Here is a 16327-nt window from a genome sequence, read left to right as displayed (position 1 = left end):
GGGTTCAATGCAAATAGTCAGGGTAGCCATTTAATTATTTTTTCAGCAGCCTTATGCCTTGGAGGTAGAAGCTGTTCAAGAGCCTTTTGGTCCCAGACTTGGACCTCCGGTACCGCTTGCCTTGCGGTAGGATAGAGAAGAGTCTATGATTGGATGGCTGATGTCTTTGACAGTTCTTAGTGCCTTCCTCGGACATATTTGTATTTGTATTTATTATGGATCCCATTAGCTGCTGCCAAGACAGCAGATACTCTTCCTGGAGTCCAGTAAAATTAAGGCAGTTATACAATTTTACATTCAATACATTCACAACACATTTCACAACACACTAAGTGTGTACCCTCAGGCCCCTACTCCACTACCACATATCTACAACACAAAATCTGTGTGTACGTGTGTATAGTGCATATTTTATCATGTGTGTCTATGCATGTGTATGTGCCAAAGTTTGTGTTACTTCACAGTCCCCGCTGTTCCATAAGCTGTATTTTTATCTGTTTTTTTAAATGAAATTGTACTGCTTGCATGAGTTACCTGATGTGGATTAGAGTACCAGGTATTAATGCCTCTATGTAGTACTGTGCAAAAAAGCATGCTCAAGCGGCAGAGTCGATATCCGCGCTTATAAAACCAGGGTCGTTACACTGCTCCCTCCTTTCAAAGATCACGTCCTCGCGCTAGCTTGTGACTCAACGTGTTATAGGAACGCGCTCTCCGGCCAAGCACACGCACAGTCGTGGATGCAAGGTCCGATCACTTCTGACACCAGTGTAATGAAACAGTAGGGAGCAGGTCTCAAACCCTAGACCTTCTAGCCCAAAGTCCAGCGCGCCATCGACTGTGCCGCAAAAGCATGCTCAAGCGGCAAAGTTGATATCCACGCTTATAAACTCAGGGTTGTTACAGTATTTTCCAATCGCTTCTTTCTGAACAGAACCATTATTTTTGTCATTCTGTTACAAAGTTCTGAACTGGTACGAAGCCCAAAAGAGTACCGGTTTATATCGTTATATTGTTCCTTTATGTTTCTTTTTAAACTTCGGAAATTAACTTTTTTTTTTTCAATTACTTCACCAATCAGTGCTGATAGAGGAGCTTGCTATGGAGTGGGCAAGCTAGTTGTTTACATGCGTGATGGACAGACAAGTGTAGGATGCGAGATGCGACTGAAATTGTGCGGGTGGTGAGAGAGGGAGAGAAGGCGGAGGAGGAGGCTTGGCTTAAAGCGCTGGGCATCTTGTTATGACATGCATTATCTGAATTAGGCCCGCAGAATGGACGAGTAAAATGACCAATGAGTTTGCAAATTAAATGATTTGTATATATTTTTTAAAATTTTATTACACTTTCATAGACAATTTTCATAAATAACAGCTTTAATAATACATTTTTTACCTATTTACATTTTCATATTCATAAGAGGACACAAATGACATTTAGCTACAATTGATAAAATGCTGAATAGTTATATTTCATTTTTAATTATATTCTTCATTTAATTTTTAAGTAAAACTTCTTCAGTGCTCTTCCATATCACGCCTCATCCTCAGCAATGCTGTTCACAGCCAAGTCCTTCCAGGCATCAGAGGACACAGCTTGGTGATGATGTCCATCTTCTTGGACTCTTATAGCCCTATTGCTTATTTCGATTGCATGGACAGACATTGACAGGAATGAAACCTAGTATTGACGTGGTTGGACAGTCCTAATGCACCCTCACATGGCAACTTTGATCCCCATAGATACTTTAATCATCTAGGCCTCAGGGATTGATGGAAGTTATTTTGTCATAACAATTTTTTTCCCACATTCATGTAATGATGGCACTGAAGCAGACACATTGAGCACACATTTGGCATGCCAAAGATTGTTGTGCTAATAACATACAGTGCCTTGCGAAAGTATTCGGCCCCCTTGAACTTTGCGACCTTTTGCCACATTTCAGGCTTCAAACATAAAGATATAAAACTGTATTTTTTTGTGAAGAATCAACAACAAGTGGGACACAATCATGAAGTGGAACGACATTTATTGGATATTTCAAACTTTTTTAACAAATCAAAAACTGAAAAATTGGGCGTGCAAAATTATTCAGCCCCCTTAAGTTTATACTTTGTAGCGCCACCTTTTGCTGCGATTACAGCTGTAAGTCGCTTGGGGTATGTCTCTATCAGGTTTGCACATCGAGAGACTGAAATCTTTTCCCATTCCTCCTTGCAAAACAGCTCGAGCTCAGTGAGGTTGGATGGAGAGCATTTGTGAACAGCAGTTTTCAGTTCTTTCCACAGATTCTCGATTGGATTCAGGTCTGGACTTTGACTTGGCCATTCTAACACCTGGATATGTTTATTTTTGAACCATTCCATTGTAGATTTTGCTTTATGTTTTGGATCATTGTCTTGTTGGAAGACAAATCTCCGTCCCAGTCTCAGGTATTTTGCAGACTCCATCAGGTTTTCTTCCAGAATGATCCTGTATTTGGCTCCATCCATCTTCCCATCAATTTTAACCATCTTCCCTGTCCCTGCTGAAGAAAAGCAGGCCCAAACCATGATGCTGCCACCACCATGTTTGACAGTGGGGATGGGTGATGAGGGTGATGAGCTGTGTTGCTTTTACGCCAAACATAACGTTTTGAATTGTTGCCAAAAAGTTCAATTTTGGTTTCATCTGACCAGAGCACCTTCTTCCACATGTTTGGTGTGTCTCCCAGGTGGCTTGTGGCAAACTTTAAATGACACTTTTTATGGATATCTTTAAGGAATGGCTTTCTTCTTGCCACTCTTCCATAAAGGCCAGATTTGTGCAATATACGACTGATTGTTGTCAGAGAGAATACAGTAGACGGCACGGGTCAAAATGATTGATTGATGACCCTACGTCATGATGACGCGTGCATGTTTAAATATGGGCCCCCGCCCCGTCCCCCCTATTCGTGTGGTCATGTGTTAGAGGGTGTGTGTTATTTTATCTCTATATGTCCGGCTTTGAAGTAGTCCAGGTGATTGATGAGTAGGGGTCTGGTGGAACTGGATGGTTTGAGTGTTTGAACTTTTGGGGGACCCTGTATGTCCCCCACCCCCCCACAGTTTGTTATCTGATGAAGCAGGAATGTCCTGGGGGTTATAGGGCTGGGGGCATCTGCATTATAAATGTCCAGAACAAGGCTTGTGAAACCAGAACAGTAAACACTATTTTTAAACATGGATTTTGCGATCAGTGGTAAAGCTGTGATGACTGTAGCAACTGAAGAAGGACCGCGTCTGAAACATAGAGAAAGGGCAAAGTATACATCCGCAATATACGATGCTCCAAAAAAGCGGTTTCTAAATGTGTATAGAACCCAGATACCGCCCGCAACTGCGTTGAAAGATGAAGTGCTGATGTCTAACGGTCAGCAATGGGGGTATCTGTTTGATTACTTGGCCTGTAGAGTGAAACTCTATACGTTAGCCGAAGGAGAAGAATATACCGACCAGACATTAGGAGTGGCCTATGGGGTTGAAGACTGGACAGTTTTTCGCCAGGTTTTGTGTCCCGAACTGAGCCGTATCACCAAGGGTTACAGCTTGTTCACAGGCTACGAGACCCGTTGGGAAGGTACCCCGGACACATACAGAGAAAGAATGGACTTCCCTGTGGCCGCGTGGAGTTCTACATCAGCACAGAGGAAATCCGCAGCCAAAACATCAGGGATGGCATTTTGGTCGGTGATTTTAGGCTTCGAATGCTTATTCCTTTTAAAAGTTGGGATTTAATGGAATTGAAAATGTTACAGTTGTTGGACGCTCTGTTTGTACAGAGCCAACAGCGTCAGAGCATTGTTCGGCTAAAGAAGTGCATAATATATACGAATCCTGCGGATTACGACGCAGAGCACCCCCAAGAAGGTACAACGTCAGGAGAGACAGCCCCCAAAGAAAACGAGGTAAGCGGCGTTGTTAACCCCGCCCAGATACCCCGAGGGCTGGTTCAACAATAAAAGGAGGGTCATTAAAACCTACAGTTCTTAACCTAAGCATTAACCATGGATAATCCTAACGCATACCAGAACTCCGAAACGTCATGGGGGCCTGAAACTAAGGACTGTATGCCTCGCAGCCCTACATTCTACTCAACCCTGGCAAAACCCTCGACACCCCTACATGTACACAGCCTGAGGACGTGTTTGATGGGGTGGTCAGTACTATTTTTGTGGACACAATCAAGGCCTCAGTAGCCACGCTTTTAGACGTGGTGATTGGAGAATATATACGAGAAAAATGCATCGGTTGTGAGATTAACCACCCCAGCCAGCGAAGCCATCCATGCCTATACGAGCCCACAAGATACTACTTCTTCAACAATTTTGAGGCTCTGGTGAAAAGACTTTGGTCCTGCAGGTTTATACCATCGCTGGTCAGAGCCCTGGAGGCTATGGGCCTTGTGCCGTCTATCCCCAGAGTTTACGGGGTAACCGAGGCATTCCTACAGGAGCTGAAGGAAGCGATCCACATACACGAGAAACTCAAAGAAATCCGACACACCCTGGTGGACGACAACAAATACCGGGAGGCGGTGGTGGCTGATGTGATGACTTTCTGGCTCAATAAACCCCAAGAGAACGAGTGATATTTTTGTTATTTAGATGTAGAGCAATGGGTAACTATGTGTATACGATGTTAGAGAGAATAAATACCTTTTTTCTTTTGAGAGAACTTACAAGTGTTATGCATCAAATTATTGAAAATAAAGTGAACAATGTATCGTTCGACACAACCCACAATTCCGGGACTAATGTAGAGCGTGTGCTGAAAATGGACCAAATCATGAATCATGTACGACATGCTGGCGAGTGTCTACAATGGAAACAAATGGTAACCCGGCTTGGTGGTGATTCTGAAGAACTAGAAACAACCTTGTCTAAGATTTTACTTTATTTGTTTGAAACACCATTTAATTGTAACATGTATCATATTTGTTGTTTATATACATTTATAGCGGATGTGTGTGTTGTAAAAATTCAGCGAAACAAACCTGTTAATCTAAACCAAATATACAAGGTTTTGCATGATTCGATCATTGAGAAAGCGGGGACATGTATCCTGCAACGAATTCTGAATTGTCTGTATACGTAATACACAATGTTTTCTTGAAAATAAAAATCCCCAAAAAATGAAATGTTGTTGTTATTTGAAAGTGGCTCATTAACGTTATTGTACCTCAGAGGGGCAAGAAGGATGACAGAGCAGATTTTGAAAAACATTTATTATAATCCCTCTAACCCGGGGTCTTAAGGGGCAAGGAGCGTTTACAGAGAGCTATAGCCGAAGAAACAGGTCACAGGTTAAGTGGTGCTAAAGTGAATGAGTGGCTATCAGAGCAGGATGCGCACACTCTTCATAAACCCGTAAGAAAACATTTTCCGAGAAATAGAGTTTTTTCTACCCACCCATTGTCCCAATTTCAGGCTGATCTATGTGACATGCAGGCCCTTGCAGATAAAAATGAAGGAAATCGCTACATGCTAACGGTTATAGATATTTTCTCTAAAATAGCTTTTGTCCGGGTCTTAAAAAATAAGCGGGGTGTTGAGGTGATCCGGGCATTTGCCTCTATCTTGAAGGAAGGAGGCGCCCCCAAGAAAGTGCAGACTGATGGCGGAAAATAATTTTTTAATAAGCCTTTTCAGAAACTCATGAAAAAACACAATATAGTACATTTTGCTACAGGCTCGGATTTGAAAGCTTCAGTTGTTGAACGCTTTAACAGAACTCTGAAGGAGCGGATGTGGCGCTATTTTACAGCTCACAACACGCATAGATATATCGATATAGTTCAATATTTAGTAATAGGGTATAACAATAGTTATCATAAAAGTATAAGGATGAAACCCTCCGAGGTCTCTTCGGCAAACTCTTTTCAAGTCTTTAAAAATCTGTATGGTTTGCTCCCCCTTCGCCGTAAGAAAAAAATACATTTTAAATTCGTTGTGGGGGACTTGGTACGTATATCCAAGTTGAGGGGTGTTTTCGATAAAAAAATACGAACAAGGATACAGTGACGAGCTTTTCACGGTTACAGAATGTCTGCCGCGCATACCCCCGGTCTACATATTAAAAGATTATGACGGGGTCCTTATAGAGGGATCTTTTTATGAGCAGGAATTACAGAAGGTAAAGGTTGGTAAAGACAAAGTGTTTCACGTAGAGGCGATTCTAGATCAAAAGAGAGAGAAGGGTCAAAAATGGGTGCTGGTCCGCTGGAAAAACTGGCCGCTAAAATTCAACAGCTGGGTATTAGAGAAGGATGTGGTGGAGGCATCTGGGGTTAATTTAAACCCCCAGGCATGATAAAATACATCCTCATTCGTGTGTACACCGGAGTGCATAATGGAACACAGTGGCTTCTACCTGACTCTCCCCAGTAATGCGTCCGCACATATATATCATAATAATCAGAGTTCTAATTACACAACCAATTTTCCAAAGCCTATAGAGTTATCAGAGGCCTGGGAAGTAGGTCTCAGCGAGATTACATACCCCCATAGCTGGTATAATATCAAAGATAAGGACCGGGAATTTTATTTCAAAAAGTTATCGGAACCTTCGAAATTTATTAAGGTTAAAAAAGGGTTCTATAGAACCGTCGACAGGCTCGTCTCCGAGTTGAATGAACGTCTATCGCAGAACAGTATGGAAATATTCCTGATGTACAACCCTATACATAAAAGGGTACAAATCTCTGGAGATGCTTCCGGGGGGATAAAGACCGGCGGTAATTTAGCATACATGTTGGGGATGGGTCCCAATAAATGGACGTATGTGAGAGATAAATTATTCCCATTCCCCGCAGATATACATGCAGGATTTTACAACATATTTGTGTATACCGACATCATATCCTATCAAAGGGTCGGAGACAGCTGTGTGCCACTGCTGAGAACGGTTCATATAGACGGAAAGGATGGCGACATAGTCACTGTCACCTACGACAAGCCACACTACGTACCTGTAAGCAAGAAATATATTGAAAACATTCTTGTTGAACTTAAAACGGATCAGAACGAAAACATTGAATTTACTTATGGTAAAACGATTGTAAAACTCCACTTTAGACCCACCAAAACCTCTCTACATATATAATATTAGTATTATATATTTTATATACTTTATATACATAATACATCTAAATTAAAATTATGGAACACCGACATCTCGACCCTAACCGGTATGTCACATACTATGTGGATCAAGTGGGTAATGGGTTACCCGGCTATTATGGGACCCCACCATGTATGGTTCGGGGATAGGAGGTATATTTCGTAACCTCTTTAGGATGGTTTTACCGTTTATGAAGAGAGGCTTCAGCATAGCCAAACCTCATTTAAAATCAGCAGCAAAAATATCGTAAGTGAGGTTGTAGCCAATGCGATCACCAGAAGGGCGTCACCAGATGTCGAGAGTCAAGAAGGCTCGGGGTTGATGATGTTGTCTCGAAGACCGAAAAAGAGGCCTCCTGGTATAAGGCGAAGGCTTGCGCCTAAAAAACGGAGGTTAACGGTTAAAAGAAACTCAGTTAGTCAAAGACGGGGTAAAGTAAGGAGGTCTGGACCAAAAAAGGTAAAAAGAATACTCGGAAGTATTTTCTAAAAGAACAAGCACCATGGCTCTTTTACACCGCATGTCCTCTGAAGCTATAAAGACAGAGCTCGATCTTTTCACGGCCCCCTTAACCCAACATTCAGTAGAGAGGTCCAGTTATGTGGAGATAGCCCCACTCTCTGCCATTACAGACAACGGCCCCATAGAGTTTTTCATACCAGGCCACGGTGACAACTATCTGGACCTCAACAACACCTTGGTGCATTTGCGTCTAAAAGTGACCAAAAGAGATGGTACGGATATTGCAAATGATGCCAAAGTGAGTCTCATTAATTACCCAGTGGCCACCATCTTCTCCCAAGTGGATGTGACTTTGGGGGAACGTCTAATCAGTCAAAGCAGTGCCACATACCCATACCGGGCCATCATGGAATGCTTACTCAACTACTCTGAAGATACTCTCAAGACCCAATTCAGTGCAGGGCTTTTTAGCAAGGATACTGCAGGAGTCTCTATGGAATCGACAGACCCATCCACCGGTGCAAATAAAGGCCTGGCGGCACGGGCTCTCTACTGTGCAGGATCTCGAGAGTTTCACCTGCTAGGCCCTATACACTCGGATATTTTCTTTCAAGAACGTCTACTATTAAATGCGGGTGATTTAAGACTAAAATTAACCAGGGCCAAGGATGAGTTTTGCCTAATGTCTGCAACGGATGGGGACTTTAGCTTAAAAGTGTTGGGGGCCACGCTTTTTATTAAAAAAGTGTTGGTATCTCCGGCAGTTCGTCTGGGTCACTCACAGGCTTTGCTGAAAGGAAATGCCCTTTACCCTCTCCAAAGAATAACCATGAAAACCTTTAGCATACCTGTGGGCAGCAGAATCTGCAGTCAAGAAAACCTATTTCTAGGCCCTTTACCGCGATACGTGGTTATAGGTTTGGTTGATCACGCCTCCAATACGGGCACCTTAAATAAAAACCCATTTAATTTTCAACACTTCAATGCAGAGTATGTAGCTCTGTGTCAGGACGGACGTCAGGTCCCTGCTAAGGCTTTCCAACCGCAATTTAATAACAACATATCTGTGCGAGAATTTTACAATCTATTCCTGGCTACCGGGAGGCATCTAAAAGATCTCTCTTTACCTATTGACAGAAATGATTTTGCAGAGGGTTACACAATGTATGCTTTCAATTTATCACCTGATGATGACACCTCAGGAAATCTTTCGGTGGTGTCCCAAGGTAACCTCAGGCTGGAAATGTGTTTCCGTACACCTTTAGCCTGTACCGTTAGCATGATTGTTTATGCCTGCTCTGATTCAATCTTGGAGGTGGATAGCCGAAGACAGGTTTTAGTAGATTATTATTAAGGATCGTTGAGCAAAGACATGAATACCCAAGAGTTGGAAGGGCTTATGAGCCGACTGATTGGAAAACAATTTTGCGGAGTGTTGGCTTGTGATGAATTACCTATGGAGAAATGGACGGAGCGGCCTGCCCTGTTTATTGTCAATACCCATCCTAAACACATGCCGGGTGAACATTGGCTAGCTGTGACATTAGAAGAGGAAGGAGGAAGAAAAATCTCAACTTTTTTAAATTCCTATGGCTTTCCCCCCAGTTTTTCACATTTCCCCAAATCTATTAAAGAATTTCTGACCAAAAACTGCTCAAAGATATACTACAACATCAAACAGGTGCAAGATAACCTTTCAACTACATGCGGACAACACTGTGTATTCTACCTATGCCAAAGAGCCCGGGGAGTTTCTTTTGAAGATGTTATGTCTCTTTATAAGGATGATTTAAGAAGTAATGATAACGTTGTAGCTTGTTTTGTTAGAAAATATCAAAAGTGTTCAAATGTGTATCCTTTAATTAAGAACGTGTAATCAAGGCGTATGCTAACGCCAAATGTTTCAAGAATGCCACAAATGTTAAACTTATTTTTTCAAATAAAATTTATTGAATTTAATCATAGTCATTCAAAAGTCATTCAAAAGTCTAACCACCCAGAGAGATCGGGATTAGGGAAAGGTCCGGAGGCATTCAGGGGGGTAAATGGGTTATCGTCATTCATTTCATAAGGATGCGAGGGTTTTGGGGCATCTTTAGGGGTGCTGTATCTCGTTGAAGGTTTGTGTTTTAAAGAGGGAATATGTTGACGAATCTTATAGTTGGGTACACCCGAGAGGGGGTATGTTGAGGATGGCCAGGGCCTTAAGAAACTGAAGCCACCCTGGAGGTCTTCTGTCATCAGCAACCTTGTGGGCAGATGTGGTACTTTTAAGCAAGTCAAGTATATGTGAACCCTTGACAACCGAGCCCTGAAGGATAAACTCTCCTTTGTCGTTCCAAGTAGCTGCCCCCTTTGAGTCTTTTAGCTTGTTCATAATGTAGCTAACATTTTTCCTGTTACGTGCCGGAACATGGGTTAACAAGTCATGCATAACTTTATCTTCAACAGGCATTTGATCTTCAGACGGTAAGCTCGCAGGTACAGGCATTACAGGGGCGTGGCTCTCGCTAGGCTCGTCATCTTTTAAAGGGTCCTGTAGGGAAATAGTTAAATGGCCTGTCTCTCTCTCCCCTTGTTTCACCAAGGACAAATACCTTTGCAAGAGGTTTGTGTATTTTTGGACCTTATCATAGGGGTTCAATCCTTTTTGATTCAAAATATCCTTCACGGCCGTATCCAAATCATTTTCTGCTGTTTGTCTGATATTTTCGGGACCCTGCACTTGTTTTTTAAGTCTATCCAACTCTTGTTGTGGCACCAGATACATTTTATTGGCCATCACCCTATGTGTTCAACCACCACGTCGGGCTGCAATAAGGCTGGTGATGAAGGGCACGGCTATACTTAGTAAAGGTGGAATAAAACCGCCAGACTGTTGTATGCTATGTCGTTTCTTTTGAAGACTGACCCTTTTATTGGCAAAGAGCTTGATCGCGGTCTTTTGTCTCTTTAATTTTTTCAATTGTGTCAGGATGAGTGGAATGCGTCCTTTGAGAAGATTCAAAGCAATCTCACATAGGGATAATATGAGATCTGAAGAACAGTGACCCAAGATGGCCTTCCGTTCATTAGATGTACCCCCAACTAGGCTTCTCAAGAGGGGCAAGTTTCTTTTTAAACGCAGAGACATAGCGGCTACTTTTTAGGAATGTACGCAGCCGGCCACTCCCACGGGAACAGACCGGTTCGTAGCCTCAGGTGTTCTGGAGTATTTGCTTTTAAATCCACGATTAAATAAGAAAATGGCGCTTTGGTAGCGTCCTCGTAGCTCTCCATAAAGTAGGATTTCCTTCCGGGTACATCTGCTGAGCTAGAGTGTTAATTTGTAGTTTGTCTCTAGGATTTTTGAACAAAACCATGTAATTGGCGTTCAAACTGATGGTGCGGCTATTTTTACCTTGGTGAAACACATTCTGCACCAAGTAAAGCACGGACAGGTTTCTATGATGAGTATATTGGGTAAACGCTCGGGCAATTTCGGGATGTTCGCTACCTGCAAATAGCATATCGTCCAAAACCAGCAGATTGTTTTTATGAGGAGGTAAAAGTTCATCATCAGACAGGGAATCAGGTATTCCTTCAACAAACGTGATTTTTATTGTCTTCAACAATTCATCATACAGAGGTTGATAACATGAATAACACCACACAACATTATCAGGTTTTTGAGATAACACATGTTCAGAATTCTCTAAAATACTTTTTACAAAACAAGTTTTACCACTATTCGAAGGCCCTGCGATTAAGGCCGAAAATTGTAGTTGCAACCGGGGGTCAAAACCTTCTACAGCAGTCATGATATCTTAAGCTTTAAGACACCCTGTAGCTTGTAGCATGAGTCAGTAGCCAAAGGGACAATGTGGTCCAGTCAGGCAAAAACAGTCTCTTGTCATAGACAACCCTGAATCTTTTTAGTAAGTGGGGCCTTCCTCAGATGGAAGCCCTTTTTTATACCCAAAAATCATTTTGTAGGAGGTCCTAAATCTCCAAGTCCCTATTCCTGTCATTTAGGAACCCACTCGAACAAGCGTGTGATTGAGTCCTATTTTTACACGCGGGGTATTTTTTTTAGTAGTTTTTTGAGTCACGCCTGACACACTGCGGCATGTAGCATAAGTCGGTGGTCCCGTCAGGCAAAAGCACTCTCTTGTCATAGACAACCCTGAATCTTTTAGTGAGTGGGGCATTCCTCAGATGGAACCCCTTTTTATCCCTAACAATCTTTTTGTAGGAGCTCAAAATCTCCAAGTCACTATTCCTGTCCTTTAGGAACCCCTCGACCAAGCGTGTGATTGATTCCAAGTTTACACGCTGGGCATTTTCATAGTTTTGAGTCACGCCTTTGGCTTTCAAAACCACGTGATTCTTTAGAGTCCTAAAAGCATAGCTTTTGGGACCACAGGAGGACCATTCGGTGATATGGTCACCCTCTGCGAGTTCACTCGTTAAGCCACCCAGATAGTTGCTGAGTGGGGGGGGTCCAATCCCCCGGTTTGCTTACATAGACCACAGAGTCTGTGTCATGGTAAAGAACCCGCCTCTGAAGCTGCTCCATGAGCCTGTACAGTTCAAGTCGGCCATAGGCCGTGGTAAATGCTGCAAGAAACACATTTACATTACCCGGGGGTAGAACCCACTTCTTGTTACGTCGCCATTGCACCAAGGCAATGTCTTGACTCAAGAATGAAAAATGTGAAATTTCGTATTGGTCCGAAAAAACGAATTACAAAAATTCTTCAGGGTCTTTAATAATCGACGTTGTTAGCATATTACACCTCTGTGCTAATTTGCCCCAAAGCGAATTTAAGTACAATTTCGACACATTTCGTTTGGTTTTGTTGACCTCTATTCTGTCAGGGTCAAGAAGGATGCCTTCTCTGTCATGATAGTCTTGAATGTACCTGTCTTTACTCTCTTGATCTGTGACCGATGCAGGATAGCCTGAAGCCATTTGCTTACATCTCAAGAAGGTCTTGATGTACTCTTTAAAAAGAGTGTCTGATTTCTTTGAAAAGTTCCATACTTCAAAGATTTTGGCCACACGATACCCCATCTCTAAAGCCTTAGAGAATTCAGCTGTGACCCATACACCTGTCAGGGCTCTTTCTTGATCGGTGTGATCACATGGGTTTTGTTGTATGTTTTCACTGCATGTGCGACAAAGGGGAAAGAAAAGTTTTCCTTGAGGGCCCCTGTAAGGCAACACAGGTATAAACAAACCCCTTGGAGGGTAGACTGTTGCTTTGATCAGACCAAAATAGTTTTGAGGTAAGTCAAAATCACGATGAATAATTTCCGGATGACCTATAGGATAGCATGAGGAACTCATTACATGCGGATAAAGGGATGTAAAATCTACATATCCTATTGTCTCGTCGGGTTGCGCTACATACCTCAATGTCAAAGCATTGGTACGGCCGCCATACAAGGCCTGTCTTGGTTCCAGAGGTTCTGGGGTGTCAAAGCTGGAAAGGAAGGCTTGAACATGAGGATCAGACTTTTTGAGGGCTGTCCATTCGTGCTCCCACAAAACAACCACTTTTAGACCGTAAGTAGCCTGTAAAGAATCAACTTTGTCTTGAAACTCTTGGTACATTTCCCCAAAAGTCTTTTGGGTTAGGACACACATGTTCTGGGGCACAAAGCAAGATTTGCAACCATGGAAGAAACAACCGTTGTACTCATACACGGTCTCAACCCCGTCAATCTGGGTGTAGCCATCTACATGGTAAGAGCCAAATGCCTTCTCCCCTCGATTCAAAGCATGTTGAATAAAAATGTCTTTATCCTGGGCCATATACTCTAACCATTGAATGGACCCACTAGAGTATGACTTGAATTGGCGTCGGTAGTTGTCAGGCGAGGGGATAGCTATAGAGGATGTAGGCAGATAGTGTGTACGGTATGTTTTCATGCATGCCGATGCAATAGTTGTAGCTATAACTCCAGGGGTCAATGCCTGCATCTTTGATTACCTCTTCTCTGAATCTGAGGCATCCTTCATGAAGTATAACCACATCATTGTCACAGTATGATTCCATCTCTTTATGGAAATCAAAGGGGCCATGTCTTACTGTCTCATACCACGTCATGAACCTCTCACGCTCTTTGGGAGACATTTGATCACACCCGTACATTTCTGGGCTGGGATATGATCCGATATAATGTAGATTCTCCTCAGATGTGAAGTGGGGGAACCAGCCTTTCACAGAGTTTTCAAAACCCAAGGCCTCTGGCATTTGAGCCAATCTCATGGGTAAGAAGCTTAAACTGTCAATGTATCTCTGGTTGAAGGCTGGATCTACAAAACACAAGATTTTACTACCTTGAGCTATGACACTGGGTGCCACCCCTTGCTGTATCAAGGGGTTCAGAAGAAGGTAAGAGTCGTAGGCTCTAGCATTGTGGGCTATAAACGTAAAGTTTCGGTACTGTGGTTTTCTAAAATGTTTTAGAAAGAGTAGTGCACAATTGGATCCTTCTGCAGACCACTTTTCCCCCTTGAATGTCATGGTAGATACAAAAATAGGCAAATGATCCCCCGATTGCTGATTTGTCTCAAAATCATAGAACACATATTTCTCTGAATGTTCATCTTCAGCCAAGGGCTGAATATAACACTCGTGTGGCACTTCTTGAACCACTTCAGCATTTCTGCTTTTCAGAGCCCCTTTACAGATTGGACAATGTATGATTCCACAAACATGTGGTTTAGGGCTATCTATTTTAAGGTTGTAATTGCAATGACATTTTGGGCATTTCTTGTTAATGGCACAAATGCTTACAGATTTACAGGCCTTAGGGTGCCATGTTTCAATTTTGTGTTTATCGTAACAGTACGTCGAACGACATGTGCGATGGCAATCCTCACAGGGTGTCAAGTTTAGGGGTTGCATAGGGCACTCTGCATCCTGACATACGACACAGTTATAACGGCACGAGTGCCCCCCCTTTCGGCTGTAGGCGGTATGGCAGGATGGACACACATATGCTGCGCCTAAAAAGGCCGTGATGTTGGTAACTGCATAGTAATGTTCGTTTTGCACATAAAAGTACAGAATCTGGGGGTGCGGTTGGGGTGTGTTTTGGAACTTCAAGAGAGATGCATTAGCTCTACTGTGGTACAAAACCACAATCTTGATATTCAGAAAGTTTTCAAATTTGACAATGTCTGAGAATGCCACCCCTTCCTGTATACCGAGGCCCACCGCCGTTTGGATCTCTCTAGCCTTTTGCAATGCCGTCAGATCAGTACATCCGGGGTTAAGTAAATGCGCTAGGCCTATTGCAAAACATAGCTTATTATCGGGATTGTGAACGTTTATGAGGTAGGCCCTTTTATTTCTTATGATTTCTGACTGCATTAGGCTATCAAGCTTCCTTCTCTGCCCACCACCCCCCCTGGGGTTGACGTATTATTTGCACTACAAGCTCGAGGGTCCGATCGGCTATGATGGCTAAATTTGACTGAACAAGTCGTTCTAGCAGCGCGGTAAATTGTTCAAGATCTGCTTCGCCATTGGGTAAAATAAGAGATACTGTGTTATGCAGGCTATCTCCACAAATTTCCAACTGTAAGACATCACGTGGTTCGCCATAATCTCTTGCCGTCTCTAACAGATCGTTTAGAGTGTCCATTATCATCATGTAAAATACCGCATAGTCAAGATTCTGATTCACCCATAGGAAATTGAAAAACTGTCGAATCTCTGTATTGTTGAATTTATTCCTGTACACAACCCTGACACGTCTATCAAGACCCTCTGCCGCCAGATTTATTAGACAATTTTCCAATTCCCCAAAAACATCTTGAGGCGTTTCAGACTCTACCGACCTGGGCGTTACTGGTTGGTCTATCGCTGTTGGGGTTGCAGGGGTCGAAAATGTCTGACTCTCGTTCATCCGATTAATTAAGGTTATGAGGGCTTCGGGAATCTGGGATAGCATGTTTTCCTCAGGCGCCCCTGACTCGTTCATGCGATTAATCATTTCTAAGAGTTCGGCGGGAATCTGTGTTAATATGCTTTCATCTAACGATCCTGACTCGTTCATACGTTTAATAACTTCTAGGAGTTCGGCTGGAATCGGGGCTAAGAGGCTTTCAACTGTCTCCCCTTGTTGCGGTAGTTCTGCCATTTTTGGATAATTAAGGGTGTTCGTTTTTTGGGTCTTTCTGTAATGGTTGGTGTTACATGTATGATTTTAGCGTCTGTACTTGCGTTTTTTAATGGGGTTGCTGTTTAACATGCGTGGAATTGTTCTATGCCAGAATAACATATCGTCTCTGTACTGTCTCTCAATTAAATCCCCCAGTCGTTTGTATAGCAAAACATTCCTCGATTTCAAAGCCCTGGAAAATAATGTGAAAAACCTTTCTTGTTCGGCTGCAGGTACTGAGGCCGTAGAATTGTCTGGGTCGATAAGGTTGGCCGCATCACAGAATAGCTGGTCGTCAACATCTGACATGTCATTAAAAACAGGTCTCTCGGGTGTTTCCTCGGGAATGTTCGGGGCGCCGGAATCCCCCAGCTCTAGATGTATGTGGCCGTCTGTGCCGTTTTTCGCCGGGGCGGAGTCTGAATGAAAATAATACATACAAAATTACGTTATTAGATATAAAAAATATGTTAGATACATAAAATGTCAAATACCTTTCCGGTATAATAATATATATTAACAATACATAGTTAAAATACCTCGGCTTTTTTGGCACTTGTTCT

This window comes from Oncorhynchus tshawytscha, linkage group LG10 (genome assembly GCF_018296145.1).
Source record: "Oncorhynchus tshawytscha isolate Ot180627B linkage group LG10, Otsh_v2.0, whole genome shotgun sequence".
Lineage (NCBI taxonomy): Eukaryota > Metazoa > Chordata > Actinopteri > Salmoniformes > Salmonidae > Oncorhynchus > Oncorhynchus tshawytscha.
The sequence above is the reverse complement of the archived record's forward strand: the minus strand, read 5'-3'. Positions refer to the sequence as shown.